The sequence below is a fragment of the Sander vitreus genome, chromosome 10, assembly GCF_031162955.1.
Source record: "Sander vitreus isolate 19-12246 chromosome 10, sanVit1, whole genome shotgun sequence".
Taxonomy (NCBI): domain Eukaryota; kingdom Metazoa; phylum Chordata; class Actinopteri; order Perciformes; family Percidae; genus Sander; species Sander vitreus.
In genome coordinates this window covers 2,820,227-2,833,016 of record NC_135864.1, presented here as the reverse complement: position 1 = coordinate 2,833,016, position 12,790 = coordinate 2,820,227, and positions in this window count along the sequence as shown.

The following is a 12,790-nucleotide window of genomic DNA, read 5'->3' as shown; positions in this document are numbered from 1 at the left end:
GTGTAAACTGAATAATATTTACAGGTATTGTGCCTTTATTGATTAGTCAGTTTTGTTGTCGGTCAATGTCGTGTGTGGTGAACACTACGGCACTCTACTTGTTTGGCAGCCATTTGTGAAGCAAACTTTGTGCGAGTGTTCATGGCCGAAGCTGGAGCTAACGGCGGGGAAGCTGGAGCTAACGGCGGGGGAGCTAACGGCGGGGAAGCTGGAGCTGGAGCTAACGACGGGGAAGCTGGAGCTAACGGCGGGGAGTGCTGATTCAGAGGACGACTGCGTGCTTCTGCTGAGGACTCTGCTGCCGCTGGTGGAGTGTGTGTGTGTGTGTGTGTGTGTGTGTGTGTGTGTGGTACCACCATAGTTAGTAGGGTTTGAGTAAGTTAGCCAGACCTTGACACTGCTGTAAGGGTGTGATTTGTGTTTTTTTTTTTTATTTAATTGAATTGCTGAATATTATTTGTACTTTTAAGTTGTTGTCCAGTAATATATAATACAGTTTTTTTTTTGTTAAAGAGTTGTCTTGGGTCAGTTATTTTAATACAGTACAATAGGCTGCATGGGTAACAGTCGTGTGGTGTATAGGCTATACTAACCCAAAATAGGTAAACCTTCATGGTAGCTACCTTAAGGAAACGAACCCAAACACCTCATCATTCCAGTCTAAAGTCAATTATTGCAGCTTAGGTATTCTATGGGGGTTGGGGTGTTACATATGTATATGTTGTGATTGTTTTATGTGGACCCCAGGAAGAGTAGCTGCTACAATCAAATTAATCTATCGAATCTAAATGCATATATTCCAAAAGAGTTTCTCCTTTTTTATACATGGATTTCCACACATGGGCATCAAAGTGTGTTCAGAGTGAACACAAAGCACATTTCCGTCTCTTTATACATGCAAATTTGACATCTGAAGTGGAGTGTTTTTTGTCAGTGATTATTCTTTTCAAACAGGAATGTAAACTAGACACTCTAGTGCATAAACCGGTGCTGTTAATAATTAGTATATATTATTTAAAACCCCAATTATGTGCTATTGTAACAGCTTTCTTCCTGGGGCCCATTTAAAAAAAGAAATACTCAAACACATGTAGGCATACATAACAAAATCCACAATATTAAGTTTAATCAACACCCCGCCGCTGCCCATGACATCACATTCACTTCACATACATGCAAAAGAATAACGCTGATTGCTGCTGCTCATAGTTTAATTCTTCCTTTGAATGCCACTAATTAGGAGCATTTTCAACTGTTTTGTTTTTCACCACAAATGTTGTTTCGGTGCTTTTATATCAGAGAGAGACGATTATTCCATTGAGTTATGTTAAAGCTGTCATGTCTGGCTGCTTGAAACCACATACAGAGAATTACAAAAGGGTGATATTTAATACAGGCAAATTAACTTTATTAATACAGAGAGTTGTCTCGCATTGCCAGACCTTCCTCCACAACGCTGCGGAGGAAGGTCTGGCTAGTCCACACAGCAATCTGGGATGGGAGAAAAATGTGCTCTGGTTTATTGGCATTTCTTTAAATGAAGTTAACTGTTGACACAATACAGTAACTTGAGCTATTTAACTCAGCTGATACATGGTTAAACCTCATTAGCTCTTACCAGTGTATCTCCGTGTGTACTTTGTCCACAACAATCCCACCAATCGCTCCCAAAACGTCCCAGTTAGAGAGGAAATGTATGGAGTTATATTCCTATCTTTATTCAAGAACGCATTCTTTCAATTTGAGAGCATTTCTCACTGATATTTCGTTCAGATTTTGTAATAATTTCCCTCAAAACCTTGCTCTCACACTCAAATGGTCACTGCTCGCGCTTGGATTTGCTCTGCTTGTGCTCAAACTTTCTGCTTGTGCTCAGATATGTTGTTCTGTGGACAGATTTCCTGCTCTCAGCTTTGGCCCTTCTCCTCACACTCGGGTTGAGTCTGCACGCTTGCAAATCATCTCCTCAGGGATTTCTCCTGCGCGCTCAGATTTTTTTGTGTTACAATGCTCTCAAAATCCCCCCAACCAATAGAATGCCAGCTGTAGTGTTGACCAATGAAATGATCCCTGCCCCGTTGAGGGTGCGTTCGCTTTACGTTGAGCTGTCTGTTGCGGGCGGCTGCTCAACCGAGTTTATTTACCCTTTATCGCTTTATTATTAGTATATGTCACCAATGTGCACAGAATGGTCGACGCTCTTTCACCTGCACCCATCATGAAACGGGAGAAAGCTTTGTTTGTGTACATATACAACATGTGTTTTGGCATTTTTTTTCACAAACTGAGCAGTTGGTTGTGACGTTGTGACATGGGTCAGAGGGTATCACAGGTCATAAATGATGAACCAATAATCGGCTCTGCTCCTAAAGGCACCTTGGTGTTCATGTGGACAACACCTGGCTGGAAGGCCCGTGTTCAAAGTGTGTTATCATTTAGAGTAGACACTCATAGTACTAAATCATTCTCAACTACTGGGGTGATGTTGTAGGGGAGAGCATCTACAAAGAAAATAAAAATGAAAAGGAGATTTTCTTATGTGAACCAGTCTTTGTTGAACTTTAATGCTTTACAAAAACCAAAGCCAGTAAGGCTGTGATTACTCTTCTGAAGAGATTTAGGAGAGGGACATTAGGAAGAAATACACTGGTTGACTGACATGACACCATTGTATTCATATAATATCAATCCAGACTAAAGTGAATATTAATAATGCATGTTGCTTCCTGTAAATGTCAGGTTGTGGTCGACTAGCGGCCTGCTTTGGCTGTTTGATAAACTGATTAAAATTGATCATGATTGTTGGTTTGCTGTGCATGCAGAGCCTGCATGTCACACTCTTCAAACTGTGTATCCAAGAGCACTGAAATCAGTGTAAATGACGTTATATCAGAAACAGACTGCTGCTGTAGATTAGTGTTACGTTTCCAGCGTCACAGCTACGAACCGTAACGTTAGTTGGGACAGACGCCTTGTTTCTTTAGGCTAACTATGTTAGCTTTAGCCTGGCTGGTAGCAGCTTTCTGCGGTGAAAAATGGCCGGGAGACGTCGTGATTACGTGATTTAGTTTGTCAGCGAACATAAAACACTGACTACTGTAGCTTCACTACCCATGGAGAAGCATGTGCATCACTGTGTCATTGGCAGCTGACGCTTACGGTACTTTTCTACACACGGGAGAGCCTCACTTCCCATAACAACCCCCCCCCCGTCGGACTAACGTTACGTCACATGACCACCTGTCTTAAAGGGGAAGGGTCGGCCGGTAACAATCATGGAAAAGGAGAACGGTGAGAGTTTACTTTTTTTATCAAGCAGCAAAGAAGTTGTAGCGTCAACATCGCAACGTCCTGCGATGTGACTATCGCGCATGCGCACATCGCGATGTAGACGATGACACAAAATATCGTGCAGCCCTACTACCAACTTCTAATTATGAGAAATATACCAATATATTTAAAAACTACAACTCCCACTATAGAAGGGCCCCAGAACCTGTTACAAAGCTTGTGCACTTGTAGTTCTTCCGGGGTGGGTGGGGGGACATGTTGGACTCCTGTGTTTCTGCTGTCTGTCGTGAGCGGGCTTCATTCCATTTCAGATTGCCGCCGCCCGCCGGCCCAGCACACAGAACATGAGACAAATATATGAAACTGTGTTTTATTATTATTAATATCTTCACTGTTTACATCCTCAAATACAACGTTAGACAAAAACATCAATATTACGAATATTATGTATTTTTTATCTTCTTATCCGCCGAGCGGCACGTACCGCGTCACTTCCGGAGTATTGCGCGATTATTATTGTAATGGAGTATTGCGATTATTTTAAACGTTATTACGGTGCATAACTTACTGGAACAAAGCTGAGCAACGTGTTGTTGCTGGTGACTAAACCACTGACTGTATATATGTACATTGAAGTGATACTGGCGTTAAAAACCCGCTGATCACTGTCTGATTCTGTGAATGAATGCCCGCATTGCATTGTGGGATATCGGCTTTGAATGCGTGTCAGTAGCTCGGATCATATCGTAATGTTCTGTATTACAGCATACTGTAATATTTCACCGGTAATATTATTAAAATAAAGAAATGTATACTATGATGACATCTAAATATATGTTGCTAGATGTAGCGTTATAGTTTTAAAAATATAAATAAACAACAAAGCAATCCAGCTTCCCTGGCCGAAATAGACCGAAATAATAACATTAAATGAAATACAAATAAACCATGATAATATCTGGTGAATAAATGTTGATTAAAAGAGCGGTTATTGGACTAAAAATACCAATAATAGCAAAGCTATACAGCTTCTCTGCCGCAGCCCAACTGGCAGAAAGAAACGTGCTGTGATCAGGGAATCCGTGCGTAGACCACAGATGATGCCTGTCATTGACTTACATAGGCATCGCATCCGTGGGCCCGTCACGGAATTTTCGGAATTCCGTGAAACTGTCACAGATTTTGAGTTAAGGGGCCGTGTTCATTTCACGGAATTCTGTGAGATCAGGTTGGTGTGTTTGTGCAGCAATTTGTCACTCTTTCATACTGCAAATATTCCGTTAATTGTCAGAGCTTCGGTCTTGTTTTCATTTCATTGTTCTTCTTCTGTCACACTGAACCAAGAGCTCATTTATATTCATTTCATATATTTTTTATTTGTACATTCCCTCACTGCAGCTATGTGATGTTTTCCCCGCTGCTCGGTTCTTCTGTGGTTTCCTGTTACTGTTTGTTGCTACAGTGTACCGATTTCCCCCTCAGGGATCAATACAGTTTCATCTGATCTTATCGATAGATGTTTACTGTCGGTGTCTAATTAATTTGGCTCGTTAGCAGCAGGTATCCGCCGCAGATTACAGATTACAGTCTATCATTAAAGCATGGTGAGACAAGTTCGCTGAATGTAAAGCAGCTTCCTGCTGAAGAGAAAAGAAGCTGCTGGGCTCAGCTAGCTGTCTTCCTGCTGGGTGACCTTTTGACCTGCAGGTTCTCGCTGCTGGACTCCATAGGTCAAGAGAGCAACTCACAGAGGACGCCGACATTTTGGGAAATCCTCTTGTTTTAGACAAAGAGTATCAATGGTTTGTGTTTGTCTCCTTCCTGTTTCAACATGACAATGTCCCCGTGCACGAAGCCAGCTCCAGAAACCAGACCTTATCACCTAACATTAGTGTTGGACCTTTACGAAAGCCGTTTTGTTTTTCAAATAAAGTCTGGACAACGTCCGACAAATCAGGTTCATACACTGTCCAAAGTTTCCCTTTCACACATGTAGCACCTGACAGAAGATTGTCCGTGTCAGACACGCTCTCATTTACTGAAAACCCAGTTTGTAATTTCAACACAAACAACACAGTTTAATGCTGCTCCTTGAATTAGTCTGATGATTTCAGCAGTCGGCCCTTACAAAGGGGGGGGGGTCAGATGCAACGCAACAGACACAAACCCATCCCTTTTCACCACTCCTGTGTCGTTCCAGCACGGAGCCTGACATGTCGAAGAGCTGTTACACACCAACCAAACAGCCGACCGTCGGCAGAAAAGGCAGTCGGACTGATCAGTCGGGTCTCCGAGGTCCAAACAAGTGCCTCAAAACACACTGAGGAGACACCGACTTGAGCGTACGCTCTGCGCGTGCACGAAATGTAATACGTCTCCATAGCAGCAGGCTGCGCTTCTCTGTATTGTTTCCCAGAAAATGAAAACCGGCAGCTGATTGGATGAATGCGTCACGTGGGTCTTTTTTCTCCGGAAATTCACAGCCAGACTGTCATGACGGCTCGTTCAGAATACGATCTCATATTGTCCTGAAATAGTTCACCGAAACGTGTTTCTGAAAACATTTTAAAGGTCCCATGGCATGAAAATTTCATTTGATGAGGTTTTTTTAACATTAATATGAGTTCCCCCAGCCTGCCTATGGTCCCCAGTGGCTAGAAATGGTGATAGGTGTAAACCGAGCCCTGGGTATCCTGCTCTGCCTTTGAGAAAATGAAAGCTCAGATGGGCCGATCTGGAATCTTCCCTTTATGATGTCATAAGGGGAAAGGTTACCTCCCCTTTCTCTGTTTGCCCGCCCAGAGAATTTGGCCCACCCATGAGAAAGAGAGAGAGGCATCATGGCTTGAAAACAAGCAAAGTGGCAGTTGGTCAAGGCCACACCCCCACCCTCCATCTTGCCCCCCCCTCTCTCCTCCTCAATAGCATTTAAAGCTACAGACACAGAAATGGCACATCCTAAGGAAAGCTCATTGTGGGACTGGCTCTAGTGGCTGGAATTCTGCACCAAGGCTGAATTTCTGGAAAGAGACTTCAGATACAGTATTAGGGGACCACTAAGGCCTATATAAAAGAGACTTCAGATACAGTATTAGGAGACCACTAAGGTCTATATAAAGAGACTTCAGATACAGTATTAGGGGACCACTAAGGTCTATATAAAAGAGACTTCAGATACAGTATTAGGGGACCACTAAGGTCTATATAAAAGAGACTTCAGATACAGTATTAGGGGACCACTAAGGTCTATATAAAGAGACTTCAGATACAGTATTAGGGGACCACTAAGGTCTATATAAAAGAGACTTCAGATACAGTATTAGGGGACCACTAAGGCCTATATAAAAGAGACTTCAGATACAGTATTAGGAGACCACTAAGGTCTATCAAAGCATCCAAAGAGCACCATGTCATGGGACCTTTAAGCGAGAAATAGGCCGTGCAGTTGTTGAATCTGTCTTCATTTCAGATCAACAACAAGATCAACAAAAAGATTTTGTCAGATTTCGAGAGGCTCATCCGCTCGCCATTTCCGGGTGAGTCCCCATCTGCCCTGTCTCCGACTGAGCATGTCAGGTCGGCCAAAATGAACGCCGACGGCCCCTTGGATAGACGATGGCACGGAACACACCGAACAGACTCGAGTCACCGACCTCGCCAGACTGTCTTGACGGCCGATTATCGAGTTGGTGTGTCAGCGCCCTAAGAGATAGAACCTTATGAACGGACAGGACGTAGACCACAACGCTGGACTTGACGTTAGTCCTTGATGCTAACCCCACCGAACAAGGCCGCCGACACTATCAAGCCGCGTGTAGAGTGTGCACGGACCACAGTGGGACGGGCTCTTCCAGTCTGCCTGTATAGGCTGCGGAGATGCACTCACAAACCCATCCTGCAAGGTGCTTGCCTGCAAGCACACAAACTTGCCATTCAGTGCGTCTGATGGGGCCTGTGTGTTCCACATGACATGCCAAAGCACAAGCTAGGCAAAGCAGATCTAATCTTCCCTGACCCCCGCATGGGGTGGACGGAAAAAAAGCATCTAACTGAATAAGTCTTGACCTGAACGAACTCCTCTAGTTCTTGGGAACAAAGGAGGTTCGGTCAGAGAGCAGCCGCACTGCGGTCACCATGGAGCAACAAGCAACTGGGGACAGAAGTTCCCGAATCTCGTCGTCTCTCCAGTTATACATTATCATTGACGTATTTGTGTGAATCACCCTTCTTTTTCACCCTCGGATGTTTGTTTTCTTCAGGTTTTGCGCCAGCTGCATGACATCATGGCATCAACACTCACTCGCTCGCTGTGAATTCTCCGGACAATGACCTGGGTTTAATGTCCGGTCCAACTGATTTGGACATTTGTGTTCTCACATACAGCATCTCTGGGGGAATGTATAGTTAAATTCAGGGTTGCAGTGGATGTGTGAAAGGGGCTTAATGTTCTCGTGGCTGAATGGGAGCAAATCCTTGCAGCCAAGTTCAACATCTGGTACAGAGAGAGAACCCAGGAAAGCGGAGGCTGTGTCCACATAATTATGGCCATGTAGTCTGTAGTCTGGGTGCTTTCAGCCCGCAGGTGTCTGGAGGGAATTCCTTTTTAATAATTATTCCTTCAAATGAGTCATTTGTGCGCTGAAATTACAAAACAATCCCCAAAGTCCTTATTTGGGACATTTGGGATTTTTTGCCTTACTTTCAGATATTGTACCATTGAAATGCTTCATTCATTCCCTCGCATTAATAATTCAATAATTCAGTTCAATAATTAATATTGTTATCAGCGTCTTTCCATTTGTCTCTGGCCCCTTGACACCTCTACTTTGGACCACTTGGATTAATACGGTTTAACTCTGATTGGTTGTTTCTTACGGTCTTGTATTTTTTCCTTTCTTTTATAATCAATGAAAAATAAACTATTTTTTTCACAACACAGTTTCTCATTGCTTTATTATTCATTATTATTATTATTATTATCTGCGGATGATTATCAGTTGTTTTTAATACCACGATAATTAGCCTCATTTCTTGTCTGTTTCCTGCTCCTCATGTAGCTTCCAGCCGGTCTGTCCACAGGTTTGACAGCTTCCCTTATTCTCCTGTTAGAGGAAAAGGGTCCGCCACGAATATATAAAAAATAAAAAATAGCAGACGAGAGCTGTGTTCGAAATCGTTCTCTCAATCCCTCCCTCACTATTCCATATATAGTTTTTATTAAACGGCAAGTAAATCCAGACTCAACCTCCTGTTATGAATACAATACGTTATGAAGTGTAATGTTTTCTATTTTGAAATACATTGTCTATTGATCAATACATTGTTAGTAATGTTTGACTATTAGAGGTGTTGAAATTAATCAAATAATCGATGCATTGATTATCGGCCGGGCCCTAATCGATTATTTCTGTTTACAGTTTAATGTCGGCCTAACAACATTTCTGTTTACATATTCTGGTATGTTTTGCACATTCAGGAAGTGCCATGTGCTAAGTGCTGTAGTTTTATGTATCCAATTATTTAGTATGAGAGCACTGCAGAAGGTTTTGTTTTTTAAGCTAGAAAAGCTATGAATTAAACATCCTGTATGGCTCTAACAGAAAAATTTATTTGACGCATCGTGATGCATCGAGATATCGAATCGAATCAAATCGCAGACATGATAATCGTAATGGAATCAGGAGATCATTGTAGATTCACACATCTATTGACTATACACGAATAAATCGACAACAAGGTCAAAAAATGCAACAAAAACATTGAAAAAGGGGACAAAAACAGTCAAAAGGTGACAAAAATGTTACAAAAAGCATCGCAATAGTGAGAGAAAAAAACAAACTGCATGAAGCTTAAGAATACGGACTGAAATGTTTTTGTGTTATAGCCAATTATTATTTATTTTTGAATCATTTTAGGCCTTTATTTTGATAGGACAGATGAAGACATGAAGGGGGAGAGAGAGGGGCGAACGACATGCAGCAAAAGGCTGAAGGTCGGAGTCTCAGGTCGCCCGCTCTACCAACTGAGCTAACCGGGCGCCGGCAATTGTTCCAGACTTTTAACATGGAAAAAAAGGGAGTTGCGGACCTTTGAGTGATGTGTTTGAGAACGAAGGCTCTGTATCAAGTTCAGAGCAATGGTGTAGTCTACGTGATACGCAGGTATACGCAGTATACCCACTAAGAAAGCTCCAGGATTTCCATATACCCACTTAAAAATGCCCAATGACACGTAACAACATACTTTCCATTATATTTTTGATATCTATGTGGGGGTTTTTTTCTTAGCATAGGCTAAATAAAGGTATTTCAGCTATGAATTGGTGCATAAAAGTGTATCAAAATGCAGGAAATTAAGTCTTTGATGCTCAAAATTTCCTTGGGGGACGACGCCCAGATCCCCTCCCCCCCCCACCCGAGTCTCATTCTGGCCCTTACATATACAGTATAGTATACCCACTACAATACATTAGACTACACCACTGGTTCAGACCACATAAACATGAACAGAGAAAGACATGAACAGATAAAACTTCTGGAATCACTTTGTAACTTTGAACTAACTTCATAACTACAATTGCGATTGGGATTGCATCAGAGCTGAGCTGCAGAGGACCGACAGACAGAGAATATTGATAAGGATATCACAGCTGATCAGTCAGGGTCCACACGGGCCAGAGGGTTAATTACTGAGAGGGATGCTGGGAGAGAAAGTCTCCCACAGAGGTCTAAACTCCTCTGGAGACGAACCTGCAGCTGCATGTGTTCAGTAAGACGACGAGGAAAAACAAATCGAGGAAATGGACAGAGACTAAACTGTATCGACAACTCACTTTTGCGGCTTCGTTTTAACTCGCTCTCTGTGCCAGACGGTTTGTTAACACAGAGCAACACCGGTGACGGGAATGAGGGGTAAATGATTTTAAATAAAGTCAAATGTAATGGTGGTGGTACCCTAATTGAGCCATCAACATTTTCTAAAGCGATACTTCAAAATGCGCGTAAAAATATGTTGATTGAAACTTGACTATTGACACACAGAAAGGCTTATGCACTACATTTTCTTTGTGTAATTTTAAAATAATAAAAGGTACACTGAGAAATGACCCTATACATTTAAAATGTTTCTCCTATGGCAGACATGATCATCAAGCACTGAATCCCTTCAGGGGCACGCTGGAGTGTGAAATAAAATAACCTTATGTCTATTACACGGTATCTCTAGAAATGTCCATTTCTATCCTGGGAGAAACTACTTGGCTTATTTTAACAGAAATGAACCATCTGACTTTAATAGAGAAAGATCCAAAGGAATATGATGCAGTCTGAATACATGTACTGTAATGATATAACAAGAAAAATAATTTTATCTGACTACTAAAAGGTACAAATATTCAGCTTTTTCATTTCAGAAGCACAAAACTAAGCCTCTCTATCATTAACCAGAGGATTTACATCCTATTATGAACCAAAAAGTAAACAAATCTGTTGAAAAATGTTCCCCAAAATGCAAAAAAAAAGCCCTCTAACATCAAACACTGCAAACATAAATGTGCTAATGATCAATATTGTGAACAAAAACGACACCCGCACTATACATTTGGATCTTGGTGTGCCGAATAAACGTGGGAACGGATGAGAGTACATGTTCAGGAGCCCCGAAAACACAGCGCCCACCACTGGATCTGCTCCAGTGTGTAATATTTTGATCAGGAATGTCGTGGTAAATAAAGGGTGTGTGAATCCTGGCACATTAGCCGCAGCTATGCTCATCAACCCTCCCATTTCTGTGATCTTAATGTCTCTGTAATTAACCAAAAGTACAAACTGCTATTTACAGAGACCTCGATTAGCATGGCGGCAATGTAGCTACAGTAAATATTGCTAAGTAATGTCAAGCAAAAAGGAAAATAAATCGTCTTACAGACTGTTATTAATGTTTATAACCTCCCAGATACAGTTAAAGAAATGTACGGGAAGCCCACGAAATAGATAGCAAAGTCCTACTGATAGTTGATAGGTATATTACTTCTTCAACAAAAAATCAACAATTTGTTGAGTGTTTGTTGAGTAAGTGATCAAAATCTGAACAATTATTATTTTTATTTTTTAAACGCTGAAAAAAGTGACCAAAAATACCTGAAAAAGTGACAAAAAAATCCCATCAAAAACATCGGAAATAGCAACAAAAAATCTTGTTAAAAAATGGACAAAAACATAATAAAAAAAAGTCAAAAGTGACAAATAAATTGGAAAGAAGTGACAAAAACGTAGCGAAAAGTGTAGAAAAAACAACAAAATGTTGAACTTTTGACCCAGAAAAACACAAAGTCACATGGTCGACGGGAAGACAACACAAAGGTTAGGATCAGTAATGCTGTTTATGCTGAAGTCCTACCCTACCTATGTTGTGTTACTTAAAAAATTGTAACATCAGATGATGTTTTTCCTCTTTTTTTAGGCGGCAGGAGTGAAAGTAGTCATCCTCAACATTGCTTGAGTTCTGGTCCAGCCCAGTCTCACGGCAGCTGGTGAAATGGTCACGTTATTGAATCTATTGATTATTGTACTGAACACGTTAATGTCGTTATTTTCGTGTGGTGAGCAGAAATTTTAAAGTAATGTATTTCAATGGGAAGCATATTTCGTGATCACAGAACGATTACGGTAGCGAGTAGTGTTGATAAGGCGAAAATCCGCACAGGGAGGTTGGTTGGGGTGGAGGATGGGTCAAACAACACAAGACTTTCACCCCGGAGACCGGGGATCGCGTACCGCGTGTTACAGTTCCTTTCCGCGTTATTCTCTTCCTAACCACAACCGTCCCGTTGTTGTGGCCCGGCGTGTGGCGTTTCATTTCCTCGTTGTTGTGTCCCCCAGAGCAGCCCAGTGTCATGGCAGTTTGTGAAATGGTCACGTTTGAAAATTGTGACCTGAACACGAAATAAACGAGAAAATTGTGACCTGTACAAGAAATAAACAAGAAATAAACGAGAAAATTGTGACCTGTACAAGAAATAAATGAGAAATAAATGAGAAATAAACGAGAAATAAACGAGAAATAAATGAGAAATAAATGAGAAAATTGTGACCTGTACAAGAAATAAACAAGAAATAAACGAGAAAATTGTGACCTGTACAAGAACTAAACAAGAAATAAACGAGAAATAAACGAGAAATAAATGAGAAATAAATGAGAAAATTGTGACCTGTACAAGAAATAAATGAGAAATAAATGAGAAAATTGTGACCTGTACAAGAAATAAACAAGAAATAAACGAGAAATTGTGACCTGTACACGAAATAAACGAGAAGATTGTGACCTGTACACGAAATAAACGAGAAATAAACGAGAAAATTGTGACCTGTACACGAAATAAACGAGAAAATTGTGACCTGTACATGAAATAAACGAGAAATAAATGAGAAATAAACGAGAAATTGTGACCTGTACACAAAATAAACAAGAAAATTGTGACCTGTACACGAAATAAACGAGA